Genomic DNA, 20594 nt, shown 5'->3' with positions numbered 1-20594 from the left:
AAATCACTTAAGTATCGTTGCAAATAAATAAAGATTTATTGGGTACTTTATTAGTTTTGCTAAAATGGATTTAGATGCATATTTAATAGAGTTTGTTTAAAAATGTTTCAGCAATGTCGAACTCGATCATACAATTGCTTACTTATGACAAATTTAACGGAGAGGGTTACTAGAATTGGAAATCAAATATCAATACAATATTAGTAGTAGACGATTTAAGGTTTGTGTTAACGGAGGAGCGTCCTCAAGTTCCCAGTTCAACGGCTACCCGAAATGTCCGAGATGTCTATGATAGGTGGGTGAGGGATAATGAAAAAGACCGAGCCTATATCTTGACGAGTATATCTGATGTACTCAACAAGAAGCATGAGGTCATGCCCACAGCTCGTGAGATCATGGCATCATTACAGGAGATGTTCGGGCAACCATCATCATCTATTAGACATGAAGCCATCAAATATGTGTATGTGACACGTATGAAAGATGGGACCAACATAAGAGAATACGTTCTTGACATGATGCTCCATTTTAGCATCGCAGAGGCTCATGGGGCTATGAGAGACAAGACAAGTCAAGTGAGCATGATACTAGAATCTCTTCCTAAGAGCTATCTGTCGTTCAGGAAAAATGCTGTCATGAAGAAAATCACTTATAACTTACCAACGTTGTTGAATGAATTATAAACTTATCAATCTATGACGAAACTCAAGGAAAAAGAAATAAATGTTATTTTCAAACTGAAAAAGTTTTACAAAGGATCCACGTCTAGTACCAAACCCATTGATGATAAGAAAGTTGGTCCTTCTTCATCTAAGGATAAAACCGTTTAAAATGAAGAAGAAAGGAAAAGGGAAAAAGAAAACCATTGCGAAGAAAAACAAAAACAAAACTCCCAACGTAAATGTTTCCATTGTAGAGAGGTTGGGTATTGGAAGCATAATTGCCCAAAATATCTAGCTGAAAAGAAAGCAGAAAAGACTAAACAAGGTAAATATGATTTACTAGTTGTTGAAATATGTATAGTGAAAAATTCTCACCTTACCTGGATATTAGATTTAGGTGCCATTAATCATGTTTGTACTTTTCTACAGGAAATTAGTTCTTGGAGAAGACTTTCTAAATATGAGATGACTTTCATGGTGGGCACAGGTGAAGTCATTTCAGCTGAAGCAGTGGGAGATGTGAAGTTGTTTTTTGGAGATTCTTTTATCTTGCTCAAGAATGTGTTCTTTGTACCTAAGATGAAAAGAAATCTGAGCTCCATTTTTTGTCTTTTAGAAAATATGTACAATGTATCTTTTGAATGTAATGAAGTGTTTGTTTATTCAAGAGATGTTCATATTTGTTCTGCTAGACTTGAAAATAACTTATACATATTACAACCAACCGAAGCAAAAGCTATTTTAAATATAGAGATGTTTAAAACGGCTGAAACTCATAATAAAAAGAGAAAAATTTCTCTTAATGCCTATCTTTGGCACCTCAGGTTTGGTCACATTAATCTCAACAGGATTGAGAGATTGGTCAAAAACGGTCATCTAAATCAGTTAAAAAACAGTTCCCTACCTCCATGTGAATCCTGTCTTGAGTGAAAAATGATGAAAAGATCTTTTTCTGACAAAGATCTTCGTGCCAAAGAACCTCTTGAACTTATACATTCAGACCTTTGTGGTTCGATGAATGTTAAAGCTCGAAGGAAGATATCAGTACTTCGTCCGTTTTATTGACGATTACTCTCGATATGACTATATTTACTTTATTAGTCACAAGTCTAAAACTCTTGAAAAGTTAAAAGAATTTAAGGCTGAGACTGAAAATCAATTAAGTAAAAGAATTAAACCACTTCGATCTGATTGAGGTGGTGAGTATATGGATTTGAAATTCCAGAACTATCTAATAGATCATGGAATTCAATCCCAACTCACAGCACCTGGAACACCACAACGATGTTGCAGAAAGGAGAAATCGAACCTTGTTAGACATGGTTCGATCTATGATGAGTTATGTTTAATTACCTCAATCCTTTTAGGGATATGTGATGCGTTATTTTATGATGTGGAATTATGAATGAAATGCGATAATGGAGTTGCGTTGAGCAATCAAGTTTTCTTAGTGGAATCCAAGTGTAAACCCCAGTGAGTTTCTTGGTAAGTCCAGGGTCGAACTCGGGGACTTGGGAAAATGGTATGCGGTGATAATTTTTCGGAAAACTTTGCAGTAACCAAATAAATTGATAGTTGTTTGGATTGTTGTTTGTGGTAATAAAAATAAACAAATGTGGCGGAGTTTCAAAAAGAGTTGATAAAACGGAAGATGTGATTAGTATGCGGTGAACGGGTTGAGAAGGGCTTCGGCTAATACTTCCTAAGATGCATTCATGCTATGCGATCATGCAACACACATACAATAGTAAACCAGCTCTCGATGCGAATACTAAAGCTTCTAGTGCTAGAACGCATGCGATATATGCAATAATTCAATAGGACCTACACATAAGCCTCTATTCTTATTTATGCAATGACAAAATGACACACACACAAATAATGCGACCACATAATATCATACCTATCTCTAGGGTGCATGGGATGTAGGTTGACAAACAGAGCTTATCTCTAAGTCTCTATCTCTTGCTTATGCAGATCTAATCTCGCTCTCTCGAGTCTAGATTCTAACCTAGCTCTCTCGAGTCTTTAGGTTTTTTCTTTAGACTCTCTCTCAAGTAGCTCTAAAGAGACGTTGGGCACAACATAAAACAAGATAATCGCATGCGATGAAGATCCTAGGTCATGTTAGCTTAATTCTTCTCAACCCATTCAATTAGTTTAGCTACTCATGCGTGCTAAGAGAGTGAACAAATATAGAATAAGAACTTCCATTGTATAAATATAAAGTTGAAGTACAAAATAACAATGCAAGAAAAGAATAAAGAGCCTGGTAGCAATCTCGCGAGAGTCGGCCCGCTCTCTACTTTTACGCCTCCAGATTCTCTCTCGAGTTTTCCTGAGCTATCTTCCGGCGTCTCGGCTCTTCTCTTGCTCCGCCTTAAAATAAAAAGGAAAACTATGGACAAGGCTTGAATTGGTGAACTCTTTAACTTTTGAACTGGTTAACCCCTTTTTTGAAGGATGCCTTCGGTATTTATAGAGCTTCGGGGTGAAAGACGGCTTCTCTCTTATGATTGCACGGATGGGATGACTTTAATTCTCTAACGAATATTTGTCATCGAAAAGCTGGATATAGTTGTTATCGTTAGTGGCTTGTTAACTTAATTCGGATTCGACGGTCATCAGCTTTCTGTCCCATCGTGATTAATTATGCCTTTCACCAGATGCACCCACTAAGTTGCGGCGACTCTATACGGCAATCCTTCTTGAGCAGATGTTTGCGAACACAAATCACCGCAAAGCCTTGCGGTAATGCTGCACTCGACCGTTGATTTCTTGTGATCGTGCTTTCGCCTTGCACCAACGCATATTCTTCATAAAAATACAAAAATTAACTATTTCTATGCGATGGACGCATGCAACCACAATGTTATAAACTTAATGCTTTTTGGATGCAATCTAACATATTTTATCAACGCAAACCTTCATTGTTTAATAACTTAGCATTGTAATAACGTGCATTTCTGCCCGTTGTCAATATGCAGTACAAACTGCAATTTATATTCTGAACATTGTTCTGTCCAAAAATGTTTCAAAAACACCATATGAATTGTAGAAAGGACACGAAGCGAATTTACGTCATTTCTGTATCTGGGGTGGTCAAGCACACGTGTTGGAACAGAATCCTAAGAAATTGGAAACACGTTCAAAATTATACCTATTTATAGGATATCCCATGGAAACAAAAGAAGGATACTTTTATGATCCCCAAGAAGATAAAGTGTTTGTATCGAAAAATGCAACATTCTTGGAAGAGGATCATATTAAAAATCATCTACCTCACAATAAACTAATATTGCAAAAACTGTCTAAATATACTACAGAAAGATCAACAAGAGTTGTTGATCAAGCTGGTCCATCAACAACGGTTGTTGACCCGTCACGTCCATCTTAAGAGTTGGGAATGCCTCATCGTAGTAGGAAGGTTATTCAACAACCTGAACACTACATGGGTTTAACAAAAACTCAAAACATCATACAAGATGATGGTTTAGATGTTTCATTAACCTTTAAGAAGGCAGTGGAAGATGTCGACAAGGAACAATGGATAAAAGCCATGGACGATGAAATGGAGTCTGGACGATGAAATGGAGTCTATGTACTTCAACTCAGTCTAGGAACTTGTAAATCAACCACAAGGTGTTACACCTATAGATTGTAAGTGGAACTACAAGAGAAAATGAGACCAAACTGGCAAGGTACATACCTATAAAGTCAAGCTCATGGCAAAGGGTTTTGCCCAAAGAGAAGGAGTTGATTATGAAGAAACTTTTTCTCCTGTTGCCATGATTAAATCAATAAGAATACTTTTTGCCATTGTCATATATTATGACTATGAAATATGTAAATGGATGTCAAGACAGCTTTTCTGAATGGCTATCTTCATGAAAGTATTTTTATGTCTCAACCAGAGGGGTTCGTCGAAAAAGGACATGAACAAAAAGTTTGTAAGCTTAATGGATCCACTTATGGATTGAAACAAGCGTCCAGATCCTGGAATATAAGATTGGACAATGTGATTAAATCTTATGGCTTTGAACAGAACGTTGACGAACTTTGTGTATACAAGATAGTTCTATACGTTGATGATATCTTGCTCATTGGGAATGAGACAAGTTTTCTTGCTGACGTGAAGAGATGGTTAGCATCACAGTTCCAAATGAAAGATTTGGGTGATGCTAAGTATGTTCTAGGAATACAGATATTTCGAGACCGAAAGAATAGAACAATGGCATTGTCTCAGACATCTTATATTGACAAGATGTTGTCAAGGTATAATATGTAAAATTCCAAGAAAGGTTTATTATCTTTCAGGCATGGAATTCATTTGTCAAAGGAAAAATGTCCTAAGACACCTCAAAATGTTGAGTAGATGAACAAAATTCCATATGCTTCTGCAGTTCGGAGTTTTGATGTACGCTACGTTGTATACACACCCCGACATATGTTTTGCAGATGGAATCGTTAGCAGGTTCCAATCCAATTATGACACGATCATTGGACCGCTATCAAAAATATCCTCAAGTATCTAAGGTGAACGAGGGACTATATGCTTGTGTATGGACCTAAGGATTTGATCCTTACAGGATATACTGATTCTAATTTTTATACTGACGTAGATTCTAGGAAATCTACCTCAGGACCAGTTTTCACTCTTAACGGAGGAGCTATAGTTTGGAGAAGCATCAAGCAAAGTTGTATCGCTGACTCCACCATGGAAGCAGAATACGTGGCTACATGCGAAGCTGCTAAGGAAGCAGTATGGTTATGCAAATTCTTAGCTGATTTAGAAGTCATTCCAAACATGCACCTATCTATCACACTATATTGTGACAACAGCGGTGCAGTTGCTAACTCAAATGAACCCAAGAGTCATAAGCGTAGAAAAAAAATTGAAAGAAAGTACCATCTCATCCAAGAGATCGTACACAGAGAAGAGTGCTCGAAAAAAAATAGCCTCTGAAGACAACCTTGCTGATCCATTCACCAAGGCCCTCTCGGCTAAAGTTTTTGAGAGCCACCTAGTTGGACTAGGAATCCGAGTAGCGTAATCTAGGGCAAGTGGGAGAATGTCTATGGTATTATAGATGCCCTAGTTTATTGTATTTTTTCCATTATGTATCTCAACATTATATTGTATATATTTGTTCTCACTGGAGTTTTAGTCAAAGTGGAAGATTGTTGGGAATGTTCTAGAACTCGCAGTTCGTGTTAAACATTCTCTTTTATCAATAATATTGACTCGTTGATTTTGCATCTTATTATGAAAATCCAATAAACGTATCCTTGGCTATAGTCTGAATGTTGTAACTTTATGTAATGACATAAACACAATCAAGTTGACAGTATATAGGCTAAATGGTCTAATAAGTATATGGATAAAATTAGGTATCTCATCCTAGTAACACTATTGAATCTGACTCACTCAGCAGTTATTACAAGAAGTTATAAGCTGCTACAAATGATGTGATTCACAAATCGTTCATGTTGAGACATGAGAGTGGGGGCATCCTATAGATTGGACCATGAAAAGAGTCACTTTTCCTTATAACGACCGTTTGCTGTTAAAACTGACTATTTCATTTAATATGTAACCTAGGTTAACTCGATCTTAATCCTGAGCTAGCTATGAACTCTTGTTTGTTCGGGATTATCCTTTGATCTGCAAACGGTGAGAGTAGTCCAATACACTGCTCAATAAGCTTACCATTTTGGGGATAAGACCGGATGAATAGCTGGGGACATAGCCTTGCAAGATGGAATTCACTCCTACCCTATTTAGGGTTAGCAGATAGGTTGTTCTCTTAAGTACTAATTCCAGGTCTTGTACAATCAGGACCCCGCCTTCTCATGATAGAGAAAGGATTTGATTCATAGAGATTATGAATCAGAATTGTTCATTAGAGAATCAGTAGGAACTTAAAGAACAAGATGTATTCATAGGGGTAAAAGGGTATTTTTGACCTAGCTGTGATTACGAACAACCTGTGAAGGATCGATTTATTGATTATGGTTATTAAGTGGACATAATATATCTATAGTGAGGGGAGTTCAACTATGGGCTATAGTTGAATGTCTCATTAGTTAACAAACGGGGGTTAGATCGGACTAATAAGTTTAACCGATTAATCTTGAATCATTGGAGCCCATGATCTTTAGGTCCGCGAGGTCTCCCTACTAGCTCGTAAACGAATAAGCTTTAGAGTAGCTTGAGAAATTAATTTGAAACGCTCCAATTCAAACGGAAAAAGAGAATGTATATTTAAATATGATTTAAATATATGAAGATGATTATTGTGCAAAAAAAATTAATATTTGATATTAAATTAATTATTATTTTTAAATCAATTTATGAAATTAATATTAGAAAATCATTTTTCAAATAAAAATGGTTTTGAAATCATTTTGTGATTTTAAAAGAAAAATGAAAATCGGTTATTGCATGCCAAGCACAAAATGGAGAATGCAAATTTTCCATTATCTTCATTTCCATACTCACACAAAAGCCATTAACTTCTCTTCATTAATTCTCCAAGCATGAGATGTAAACCATGCACTTCACTTCTTTGCATGTTCATCTACAATATATAAAGAAGTTTAGAGTCATTTGAGAATGATGAATGCAGAAATTTTGAGAGAAAATCTCTGTGAGAAGAAAAAGGTCTTCCTATCCGGCTGCTGTTCTTGAGTCCCACAACTCTGCCTAAAGCACCAAAAGGATAGTAGAGAAGGCTTTGAGGTTGTTCGCGGTGATTTCCAGTGAAGACTATCGTTGTACATTTGGATTCTTGGAGAGTTCTTCAAAGGTATGATCTTAAAACCTTTTTTTTTAGAAAAGCATGCTTTAGTTTTATGCCTAAATTAGTGAATTTGAATGCTTATGGATCCTTGATACTTCTGCTACATGTTTTTTTAACTCTTTCAGTTTTTGTCATTCCCAAATTCCGTAACAGGTAATTGCAACTAATCCCATCTTTTCTTTTGAGAAAGAGGAATTTAAGTCAATCCATATGTCTGTAAAATTTTCATTGTAGTTTGCAGTTGTGACATGATTTTTTGAAATTATATTACAAATCCTTTTAGCTCTTTGACAAGGAAGAGGGCATGATCAGTAGTTTCAACAGCACCATTACATACCAGGTAGTGAGAAGTAATATTTATCCCTCTTCTATGAAGGTTGAAGTTAATAGGAATAATATTATTTAAGGCTCTTGTTGGGCTGACCACTATTCACAAAGCCCAAATACTTAAGATCAACGTTGGAGAGATGAAGAAATGGCTCATAAATATTCTACCAAATCCTCGATACTCGAAACTCGTTGCTCGATTGCTTCCTTGCCGATCCTCGATAAGAATTCCCTTCTTCGTCTAATGAGTCTCTGTTAAATCCTAGATGGCACTCGATGACAACAGAATTAATACTTGATCGTACTCGACGGTTCTTGAATGATACTCGATGTGACTCGAAGGTGAAAATGATGTACTCGAAGCTACTCGATAGCGTAGAATTGATGCATGTTTGACTCAATATTCAGATTACTCGATGTGATTTGAATTATCATTGAATGGCACGTGATTTGCAATAAAGAAACACTCGAATGAATAAGAAAGATAAGGCAAGAAGATGGAGACACAGTGTTTACGTGGTTCGGCAAGATTGCCTATGTCCACGGGAAGATCTAAATTCTTATACTGATGAAGATTGCCTACAAATTTTTTGTTGTTTACAAAAAACTAAGAAAATGATGATAACTTTCTGATTTGAATTTAAAATCAGTGGTATTTATAGAGTATACTAGCTGGCCATTTACAAAGTTAGTTATAAACAAACAAAAAACTAAGGTATTTAAGTCAAAAAATTCTCCACCTTGACTCCAATGCCTTGCAATCTTCTGATCTTCCTGATTCTGACCGGTTTGTCTACCCTGTGTCTGGAAGCTCAAAGCCAACCTATTCTAAATATTTAAACAATTTAAGCTTTGGAACAAGTTTTGTTAACATGTTAGCAACATTGTCTGCAGTATGAACCTTTAAGATTTCTATCTCCTCAGTATCAATTTTATCTCTAATGAAAAGGTACCTGATATCAATGTGCTTAGTTCTAGTGTGGAATTGTGGATTTTGGGACAAATGGATAGCAGTTTGGTTGTCACAGTAGAGTTTCACTACTGTTTGATCTATTCCATAGTCTTTCAACAATCCCTTGAGCCATAATGCCTCTTTGATTGCTTCTATTAAAGCCATATATTCAGCTTCTGTTGTAGATAAGGCTACTATAGGCTGTAGTGATGCTTTCCAACCAATTAGATTAGAACCAAAAAGGAAAAGGTAACCTGTTAAAGACCTCCTTTTGTCCAAATCACTAACATAGTCAGCATCCACATATCCATAAAGCTCTAGGTTTGGTTCAGCTAACCTTTGGTAGACTAACATTGAGTTTTTAGACCAAACCAGGTACCTTTGGTAGACTAGCACCTAGGTGATTGTTTTAACCCATATATAGACTTGTTGAGTAGGCAAACGAGATTTTCTTTTCTTTTAACTTCAAATCCTTTAGGTTGCGTCATATAGATTGTCTCCTTTAGATGTCCATGAAGAAAGGAAGTTTTGACATCTAGTTGGTACAATTCTAGATTATTTGAGCAATTAAGGATAGAAGAAATCTTATGGAAGTTTGTTTTACAATAGGGGAGAAAATCTTAGAATAGTTTATTCCTTCCCTTTGAGTGAACTCCTTTGCAACCAATCTAGCTTTATATCTAGGTTTTTGATCACAGGATACTCCTTCTTTGAGTTTGAAAATCCATTTAGAGGCAACAGGTTTGTAACCTTTTGGTGGAGGAACTAAAGACTAAGTGTTATTCAGATTTAGTGAATGCATCTCCTCATTCATAGCTTCGACCAATCCCTTGCATTAGCACAACTTGTTACTTCCTCAAAGGTAGTTGGTTCTTGGTTAGAAGGAGCTACCATAGTATTTAAACCAGATTCATAGAATTCATTTCAGTATATCTAGCTAGAGGTGTGATAGTACTCCTTTGTCTATTCCTATCTAAGACATACTGGCTTAAATCAGGATGCTCACATGTTGTCTCCTCATGTTCCCCTACATCTTCACCAGTTTCTCCTGTGTCACTAGGTTGGCTAGACTCAATTTGTTGCTCAGTTGGTAACTCCACCTCAATTCCTGTGTTGGATGACTCTCCTTCATCCTCAACCTTTTTCTCCTTTTGCATAAACATCTTCTCTTCCCTAAAGGTAACGTTTCTGCTCACTATGAACTTCCTCTCAATCGGATGCCACATTTTAAACCCCTTGACACCCTCTGTATAGCCTAAAACATGCACTTGACTGCTCTAGTCTTTAACTTTCTCTTATTTTGGTGTACAAACCCTATACATTCAAAGACCTCAGGAGGATAATTAGTCCACTCTTCCTTAGGGGTAAGCAATTCTAAAGATGTGTGAAGGCGCCTATTCAAGGTATACATGGTATAGGCTACAGATTCTATCCAATTACTTTCCTCTAAGATAGCATTAGAGAGCAAACACCTAACCCTTTCCATTATGGTTCTATTTAACCTCTCAGTAACCCCATTTTGTTGAGGTGTATACCTCACTGTTCTATGCCTAGTTATATCATTCTCACTACAAAATTTATCAAAGTGTTCATTGCGAAACTCAAGCCCATTATCGGTTCTAAAGTATTTCAACCTTTTAGATGTTTGATTTTCTATCATGACTTTCCATTCTTTAAACTTCCCAAAAACTTGGTCCTTAGTTTTAAGAAAGTATATCCAGCTCTTCCTAGAAAAATCATCTATAAAGGTTAGAAAATACCTTGAGCCACTAAGGCCTAGTGTAGGATATGGTCCCCATAGGTTAGAATAGACATAGTCCAATGCTCTTTGGTGGTATGCAGAGATTTTGTGAAACTTTGCCTTGTTGCTTTACCTAAAATGCAGTGTTCACAAAAGGAAAGGTGCTCACTGATACCTTTGGGCAGAATTCCTTGCTTGGAAAGTGCTTACATCCCTTTTTCACTAATATAAGATAGTCTTTTGTGCCACAAGTTAGCCTCTGTTATGCTTGTTGTTGAAGCCATGTAGGCACTTGTCATCATCTCTACTCTTCTCACAATGTAAAGGTCATTGACCTTCTCACCAACCAACACAACTTTAGAATCCTTGATCACCTCAAGAACTCCACCTTTTCCTTTGCATTCGCACCCAATGGAGTCCACATGCCCAAAGATATCAAGTTTCTCTTGAGCAAATTTACATGTCTCACATTTTTTATAAGCTTGATTGATCCATCCTTTAGCTTCAAGGATACTAAACCAACCCATTTTCTCTTACAGGCTTCATTGTTTCCTTTATACACAGATTCTCCATATATTTCCTTGTAAGTATTAAACCAAGGTCTAAAAGATGTCATGTGATAGGTACAACCAAAGTCAAATACCCAATCATGCTTCCCAAGAGGACTGATTTGGTTGGTTTTATTTCAGGTGGAGGCTAAGGCATTAGAATAAAAGTAGGAACCATCAACCACTGAAGCTTTTGGTTTTTTTTCCCTTTTGATCCTTCTCTTTTTCTTAATTTTTTCATTTTTAGGCTGTAGTAATCTCTCATCAAGTGACATTTCTTCTTGCAGTAGTTTCATCTCAGCTTGGTCTTAGGTTTGTGCTCTTCACCTAACTAGTTTTTATTCCTCTTAGACTGATTCTGTTTGTTCTTCCTCTTGGTAAATAGCCCCTCTACACTAGGCTGCTCCTTCTTGACTGATTGAAGCTCTAACTCTCTAGTTCTTCATGCTGAAATGATGGCAACAGTGGTAACTAAATCTTTGTCATATTTCAAAGCATTCTTCACCTTCTTATAGGCTTCGGGTAGAGAGTTTAATAGCATAAAAGCCTCATTCTCATCGCCAATTTTCTCACCAAAGCTCTTGAACTCTAAGACTATCCTCTTGAACTCATCGAAATTATCTGAAAGAATTTTGGCAGAATCCATCTTGAACGTGAAGAACTTCTCCCTTAGATACATATTGTTGGGGAAATCCTTGGTTGCAAAAAACCTTCCAGCTTGACCCACATCTTGTAGGTCGTGTCTTAATCAATTACTCTATCACGAAGATTCAAAACCAGAGTTCCATATGCTGTAAGCTTCATGTCTTCTCTTTCTTGTGCCGATATAGTGTAGGACAGAGTTGATGGATCCAAAAGGGCCTTATGTGCTCGTTGTTGTCCAAGAATGGCTTTGATCTTGGCCTTCCATAGGCCAAAATCGCCCTTCCCATTAAACTTCTCAATCTTATACCTTGCAACAGCCATTTCTAATCTGATCAAGTATCGAGTCTTGATTTCTTGGGAATCTTGATGCTCCAAGAAAGTTGACCTTGATTATCTTTAAACGCTCTGATACCAGAAATTGTTGGGCTAAACACTCTTCACAAGGCCCAAATACTCAAGATCAATGCTGGAGAGATGAAGAAATGGCTCATAAATATTCTGCCAAATCCTCAATACTCGGAACTCAATGCTCGACTGCTTCCTATTTGATCCTTGATGAGAATTCCCTTCTTTTTCTGACGAGTCTCTGTTAAATCCTCGATGGAACTCGATGACAATAGAACTAGTACTCGACAGTTCTTGAACAATAATCGGTGTGACTTGAAGATGAAAATGATGTACTCGAAGCTACTTGATAGTGTAGAATCGATGCACAATTGACTCAATATTCAAAATACTCAATGTGATTTGAATTATAATTGAATGGCGCGCGATTTGCAATAATGAAACACTCGAATGAGCTAGAAAGATAAGGCAAGAAGATGGAGACACAATGTTTACGTGGTTCGGCGAGATTGCCTACGTCCACGGGAAGATCTAAATTCTTCTACTGATGAAGATTGCATACAGAATTTTTGTTGTTTACAAAAAACTAAGAAAATGATGATAACTCTATGATTTGAATTTAAAATCAGTGGTACTTATAGAGTATACTAGCTGACTATTTACAAAATTAGTTATAAACAAACAAAAAACTGAGATATTTGAGTTAAAGCTTCTTCAACTCTCCAACAAAAGAATATCAGTTTTCTTGGAACTTTAAGATCCCATAAGGTTTTCTATACATAATCGATTCTATTTTCACTAGACAAAGCCTCATCTATTTTTGTGTTTGTAAAAAGTTTATATCAAAGTGTAAAAGCCTTTTTATTTTATCCAAAATGCCAAATCGGTATGTCCTTAAGCTTTTTGTTTATTGAATCCTTTTAATGAATTCAACATCTTCTAGTGGTAAAGCTTCCATGAGACTATCCAACCTCCAGTGATTGCTTGGGGAAATGAAGTTAGTAACTTTAGAGTTACAAAAAAGGGGATTAATAAAACCTGGTTTGAAAATAGAAAATATTGTTCATCAAAAGTTCTAATTGAGCAACCATCTCCAACACGAAATCTAAGACTTTTAGAATAAGTTGGCTCATTTTTACTATATGTAAAAACAACCCATTAATTATATATATAATATAAAGAAAATATATAACATGCAAATAACTCCTATTGTAAAATTAAAAATGATAATAATATTGCTTATATCCTTTTGATAGCTACCGAAAGGTGCTATCTTATTCCATTTAATTTGGGCTGTTTTTCACGTTTATATTTTGATTTTGCAGCCATCAATCATATTTTGGGTAGATTAAACCATTGGAGCAAAAATGGTACTATCAAATCAAAACGAAGCTCCGAAAATATCAACCAAGAAAAAGGTGAAAACTTATGAAAATGCCCCTTACGCAATACCACAGCGCTATGCGCGTTGCTATAAAGCTGCAACAGACTAGGCGCAACGACAATGCTACTATACGTTGTGGCACTTGGTTTTTCCCTAGAGGCCAGTTTTCACTATAGAGCCGTAGCGCTCGTAACTTGACGTGATCCGTAAGCACGCGTGCGCCTCATGTCTTGGCGCCAGCATGCCTTATACAAGGAAAATTTGCGGAATTAGATCATTCCATGTTCAAATTTTCAACCTCCAGTTCGATTTCTCTTCTCTTTTATCATTCCCAGCCTATTCTCCTCTGGAATTTCACTTTCTTTTCTTTAGATTACATCTTAGCACATTATGAGTGGCTAACGAAGTATTTTCTAGCTTAGGTAGGATTTGAACTCATCAAATTTGGTTGTGAAACTTGTATTTTCTGATTTTCTGTTGAATTTTATTGATTTTTTATGTATTTGAACTTCTATTCTTTAATGTTGGGCTTTTAAAGATAATTTCATTCAGGTCAAAGAAGAACTAAAGCTACACAATGGTAGAAGACAACTATGGGATTGAGTGTTTCTCCAATTGCCACGTCTTAATGCTGAAGGTAAGACATAAAGGTAAAGTAAACAAAAATCCCTTTCTTCACTTTGCTCTATAAAGGAAAATTGCCTTTGTGAACCCTCTCCAATGGCGATATGAATTTCATGAAGGAGAAATCACATGCAGCATTGATACTGTGTAGAAGATGAAGGGAAAGAAGAACAAAGACACAAAGATTACGTGGTTTGGTGATGAAAAACACCTATATCCACAAGAAGGAAAAACTTCTTGAAGAATTTCAAAGATGAGTACAACTCTCAAATCTCTCTATCTCTCTATTTAATCTCAGAATTTCACTTTGATTTATTTTTTAGAGATGAATCTCCTTTTTATATTACAAAGAAGATTTTTTACTGAATATGTTAGAGAGGTATTTTTAACTAAGAGTTACCGTTGGTATCATACTTTACAATCTCCACCTCGATGCCAACGAACAAATTTTCTTCTGTTCCTTCCAATAATCCTGTTCTATCCTTTTTCAAGTAGGTCGAAGCTGATTAGCTCAAAGAATTTTTTAAACTTGAGCTTGATCAATGAATTGGTCATCAGGTCTACTACATTATCAAAAGTATGGACCTTCAGAACTTTGACTTCTTTTTGTATCATCTCTTGAACGAAACAAAATTTTATATCTATGTGTTTGGTCCAGTTGTGAAATAGAGGATTTTTTTTAACAAATGTATGGTGCACTGATTGTCACAGAATATTTTGATTGTTTTCTGTTGTATGCCCATGTCTAAAAGTAATCCTGTTAACTATAGACATTCTTTGATTGCCTTTGGTAATGCTATGAATTCAGATTCTGTAGTGGCTAAAGCAACTACTGACTATAGATTTACTTTCCAACTAAGGAGATTAAAGCCATATAGGAAACAATAGCCTGATAGGGACCTTCGTTTGTATAGATCTCCTGTATAGTCTGCATCCACATAGCCATATAATTTTGTTTCTGGATTATGACGGTTCTAATAGATGAGACTAGCTTCACTTGTTCCCTTTAGATACCTTAGTATCCATTTTGTTGCTTTTTAGTGCCTTTTCAGGGTTAGCCATGTACCTACTTATCAAACTAGTTGCATACGATAAGATTGATCAAGTAGAAATCATTAGTTACATAAGGCTTCCCCCTACCTACTATAGAGTATTGATCCCATTTGATTTTTATGATCAATATCTATCTCCTTTGGAGAATTAGTTGCTGAGATTTTAAATTTTTGAGCAATTGAGGTAGTCACTAGTTTAGCTTCATTTAATGAAATCTTTTTATTACTTTTTCACAATAAGCTTGTTGATTGATGTATACAAGTGACTATTCTCTATTTCTTGTGATGTCAATCCCAAAGATTTTTTTAGACTCTCCCAAATCCTTCATGTCAAACTCTTTCTTTAGAAGATCTTTGACATGATTTAGGTCTTGTTTAAAACTCCCAATTAACAACATGTAATCAACATAGAGAAGTAGGTAGACTTTGTCCCTGTCAGACTTAACATTCACATACACATCATTGTCAAATGAACTTCTCTTAAACCTATTGTCTACTATATAATCATTAAGTCTCCTGTACCAGAATCTTGGAGACTTTTAGTAAATAAATGGACTTGTTTAGCAAGCAATATAAGTCTTCTTTACCCTTTTCTTCATATCCCTTAGGTTGGATCATATAGATAGTCTATTCTAGATGTTTATGTAGGAAGGTTGTTTTGACATCTAGCTAATTTAACTCCAAGTTGTTCTGAGTCACTAAGGATAATAAGAGTCTGATTGATGTTTGCTTCACCATTGGAGAAAATATTTCAGAATAATCAATCCCCTATCTCTGAGTGTAGCCTTTAGCTACTAACCTAACCTTATATTTAGGTTTATGAAGGCCATATATACCTTCTTTTAGTTTGAAAATCCACTTTGATGCTATTGGCTTGTATCTTTTAGGAAGAGGGGCTAGAGACCAAGTTTCATTAGTTGTTAATGACTCAATCTTTTCATTCATAGCTATTATCCATCTTCTAGCATCAGAACCATTCACTGCTTCCTCAAAAGAAAATGATTCATCATTTGTGGGAGCCACTGATGCACTTGTCTGTCTCTAAGTAGTGAATACAACTCAAATCAGTTTTAACTTTTTCTAATTCACCATGTCAATTGTTTCTTCCTCAGATTTTTTTGTTCATCTTGTGTATTAGAACTAGAGGATTGATCTGGTGGATTCTCCACCTCAATTTCATTAGTCATACATTTAGGAAAGCAATCTGACTTCTCTTGCCTCTGCATAAACATTTTAGATCCTCTTAAAATTACATTCTTGCTATTAATGAATTTTTTTTTTCATAGGGTGCCACATTCTAAAGCCTTCAACTCCATCAATGAAACTAACAAACATATATTTCATAGCTCTAGCCTTTAATTTCCCCTGATTATGATGAACGTATCCCACGCAACCAAAAATATTTTATGTTGTCTATGTTATGAGGGTGTTTAGTCCATTTCTCTTCAGGTGTTAGGAAATTTAAAGAAGTATGAGGGCACTTATTAAGTGTATAGACTGTGTATGAAGTTGCCTCTGCCAAAACTTCTCATGTAGTATTGCATAAGATAATAGAAATCTAACCCTATCCATAATAGTTCTGTTTAGCCTTTCTACAACTCCATTTTGTTGGGGAGTGTATCTAATAGTTCTATGCCTAATTATGTCCTATTCTTTGCAATACTTGTTAAATCCTTACCACAAATTCTAGGTTGTTATTTGTTCTTATGTATTTGACTTTTTTCATTGTTTGATTTTTAATAATTGTTTTCTACTCCTTAAACTTATCAAACACTTGATCCTTAGTTTTAAGGAAGTAAACCCAACTTCTTGTAGAATAATCATCAGTTACAAATAGTAAGTACCTTAATCCACTTAGTGGGAGAGGAGAGGTTGGCCCCTAAAGATCTGAGTGGATATAGACTAGAATTCCCTTTGTGGTATGTTGGGACTTGATGAAACTATACCTTGTAGCTTTGCCAAGAATGCAATACTCACAGAAGGTGAGTTGATCACTAATGCCATTAGGAAATAACCCTTGTTTAGGTAAGGCTTGAAGACCCTTCACACTAATGTAAGTCAACCTTTTATGCCATATATCACCTTCTGTTACGGTAATATTAGCCAATGTATCAACAGTATTTATCATCTCTACACCCTTGATTATGAAGACTTCATTCACCTTTTCCCCAGCCAGAATAACTTTTCCATCTTTGATTACTTTAAAAGTTCCTCATTTCTTCTTGTATTCATAGCCAATTGAGTTCAACATCCTTAAAGAAATGAGATTCCTCTTAAGGTTAGGCACATGCCTTACATTCCTTAGGAGTTTGATTGATCCATCCTTTAGTTTTAGGGAAACCGAACCAATCCCAATTATTTTTTAAACTTCATTATTTCCCATATACTCGAGTTCTTCTTCTATTTCTTTATAGATGTTAAACCATGTTTTAAAAGGGGACATGTGGAATGTACAACCCGAATCTAAAACCCAGTCATGGTTTTCTAATGGGCTGGTTAGATTAACTTTGTCTTGAATGCATCTGAAGACGTAATGGTGTTATCAACAATAGAGGCTTCAACTTGTTTATTTTTCTTTTTCTTTTGATTTTTCCTCTTAAGGATGTAGCAGTCCTTAATTAGATGACATTCCTTCTTACAATAGTTCCATCTAATCTTCTATTCGTTGGTATTTTCTTCATTTGACTACTATTTTGCATTCTTTTTGTGATTGTTCTTAGATTTTTTTTTAGCAAATAAGCCTCCAACAACTGGTTGCTCTTTCTTTGTGGCATTTAATCTCATTTCTTTGGGTTTCAAGGCTGAAATTATTCCATTTGTAGGAATTTATTCTCTTCAATACTTCAATGTATTTTTAACTTCTTTATAGGCTTTTGGAAATTTAAAGCACAAATGTTATGTTTTCATCTCTAATTATTCACCGAGATTTTTAAATTTGGAAACAATCTTCTTAAAGTCATCAAGGTTATCTGATAATGATTTTGAAGAATCTATCTTAAAAGTGAGACAACTTTACCTTAACTTACATATTGTTCAATAGATCCTATGTGATATACAACTCTTCTAGTTTATTCCACATATTGAATTTCATTTCTTAATTAATCACTTGACATAGCACACTGTCACTAAGATTCAAAACAAGAGTACCATATGCTGCTAGTTCCATTTTTTTTTTGTGTTAATGTGTTCGGTAATTTGGATGTGTCTTGAATGGCTCTATGAGTCTTTTGCTGGCCTCAAATCGCTTTGATTTTGGCTTTCCATAAGCTAAAATCACCCTTACCATCGAATTCTCTACTTCTACCTTGTGAAAACTATCTTTGCTTAGTTCTTAATTCTTGATTCTTCAAGATTTGAATTCTTTGACTCTAATTGGCTCTAATACAACTTTTGTTGGGCTTTTTAGGATAATTCCACTAAGGCCAAATAAGAACTAAAGCCACACAAGGGTGGACAATTGTAGGATTGAGTATGTCTCCAATTGCCGCATCTCAAGGCTGAAGATAGGCCAAAACGATAAAGTAAACAAGGATCCCTTTCTTCATTTCTGCTCTGTAAAGGAAAACTTTCTTTGTGAACCCCTTCCAATGGTGATATAAATTTGATGAACAAGAAATCACATGTAAGATTGATACTATGTAGAAGATAAAGGAGAAGAAGAATAGAGACACAAAGATTACATGGTTCGGTGATGAAAAACACCTATATCCGTGGGAAGAACAACTTCTTAAAGAATTTCAAAGATGAGTACAACTCTCTGTTGGATATTTCATTTCTCGACTTCTATTTTTCCAAGGCATTAGTTTCTGTAGATGTCTCAAAAATTGTCTTAACATCGGTGTCAGACAACACACTGTTTTTCTACAGAATATCTCTTTCTAATCTGAAAATATTCGGCAAACTTGTTTTGCCTGATATTTTCCTTTATTGAGATGTAGCTTATCTTCTCCATATTGCGAGTTGTTTCATTTTCTAGATTCGTTTATAAAAGAAGTATTATGTTGATTTTTAAATGGAGTCATTCTTGTTCACTGCTTTTGTTAATCAAGTAAGAAGCGTTTTTTGTTCTATGATCATTGTGTGTATCGTTGTGTTCTTACTTATTGCTTACTATTTCGCTATGCAAATTCTTCATCCGATGATTGCAACACATATAAGATAATCATAGTCTTAGGGGGAGCTAAATTATTGCTTCCGGAGAAGAGATTCACAGTCTTTCTTAGGTAACTGCCCCAGATGTAGGTCTTTTTTTGCCGAAATGGGTTACCAACTCCTGTGTTCATTACTTGTCTTTCTGTTGTTAGTATTCTAAGGTTACAATAATTGTCAATACTTTTTGTTTAACATCTAATTTACGTGTGACGATTCATTCTAACACCTTTTCAATTGGTATAAGAGCGGGTCACCTTTATTTTTGGTGTCTCGATCATGAACAGGATCAAAGAAGGTGGTTCTATCACTCGTCCTCTGTTCTTGGATGATACAGGCTATTCTTACTGGAAATTCGCATGATAGCCTTTTTTGTGATAGTAAGACATGGAAGGCAGTGGTTACTGGACGGTCTCATCCAACCACTAAAACAGATGATGGGAAGGAATTTTTAAAACTAGATGTTCAGTGGTCAGAAGCTAAAGATGAGGCGTCTTTAGGAAATTCGCATGTCTTAAATGCCATATTTAACGGCATTGATCGTAACATTTTACATTGATTAATACATGCATTTCTACAAATGAGGTGTGGGATATTCTATCCATTGCTCATGAAGAAATGTCAAAAGTCAAATTGTCAAGGTTGCAGTTGTTGACATCAAAGTTCAGGAATCTCAAAATGCATGATGATGAATCTATTGTTGAGTTTAATGTTCGACTGTTGGACATTGCTAATGAGTCTTTTTCTTTAGAAGAGAAAAAATTCAGAAGAAAGATTGGTTCAAAAGGTATTGAGATCTCTACCCAAAAAAATTGATATGAAAGTAACTTCTATTGAGTAGGCCCAAGATATATCATCACTGAAAATTGATGAGCGTTTTGGGTCCTTGCTTACTTTTGAGATGTCCCTGGATGGAAAGCCCGAGAAGAAGAATAAGGGAATTACCTTACAATCCTCAGTTGATGATGATCATGAAGGCTCTAACTTCTTTGCTTTCAAAATAATTCAACCTTGTTCTCAAATGATTTGGAAAGAAGTCTTACAATTTCAATACTAAAAATCATAAGTATGATGGTTCTCTTTCTATTAAGCAAGTCAAGATCCAAAGTAATAAGAAGGAAGCTGACAAGCCTGGTCCCATAAACCTCCAAAAGGAAAGATCATTCAAAAGCATAGAGTGTGAAGGTTATGGTCATTTTCAAGCAGAATGTCCTCGCTTCTTGAGAAAGCAAGGAAAAAGTTATGAATTAAGCCTTTCTGATGATGAGTCTGAAGTCAGCAGTGACTCAGAAGAGGATGTCAAAGCGCTTGTCAGTAACATCTCATCTAACTTCTCGTCTTGTGAGATTTTGGAGTATGATG

At 35.6% G+C, this 20594-nt stretch overlaps 1 long non-coding RNA gene across 6 annotated transcripts; it reads left to right on the top strand.

Annotated features, from left to right (window-relative positions):
* The first annotated feature begins 13439 nt into the window (after positions 1 to 13439).
* On the top strand, positions 13440 to 19096 carry LOC120068516. 6 transcript variants are annotated; one of them, XR_005479222.1, is made up of 4 exons: positions 13440 to 13829; positions 13946 to 14044; positions 14151 to 14608; positions 18490 to 19096. It is a non-coding gene; the product is annotated as an uncharacterized LOC120068516 (long non-coding RNA). The 6 variants fall into 6 exon arrangements; XR_005479221.1 differs by having other exon boundaries at positions 13946 to 14057; XR_005479220.1 differs by having other exon boundaries at positions 13441 to 13829; positions 13960 to 14044.
* The last annotated feature ends 1498 nt before the right edge of the window (positions 19097 to 20594 follow it).

The sequence above is a fragment of the Benincasa hispida genome, chromosome 12 (genome assembly GCF_009727055.1).
Source record: "Benincasa hispida cultivar B227 chromosome 12, ASM972705v1, whole genome shotgun sequence".
Lineage (NCBI taxonomy): Eukaryota > Viridiplantae > Streptophyta > Magnoliopsida > Cucurbitales > Cucurbitaceae > Benincasa > Benincasa hispida.
This window is presented reverse-complemented; position numbering and strand designations above follow the sequence as displayed.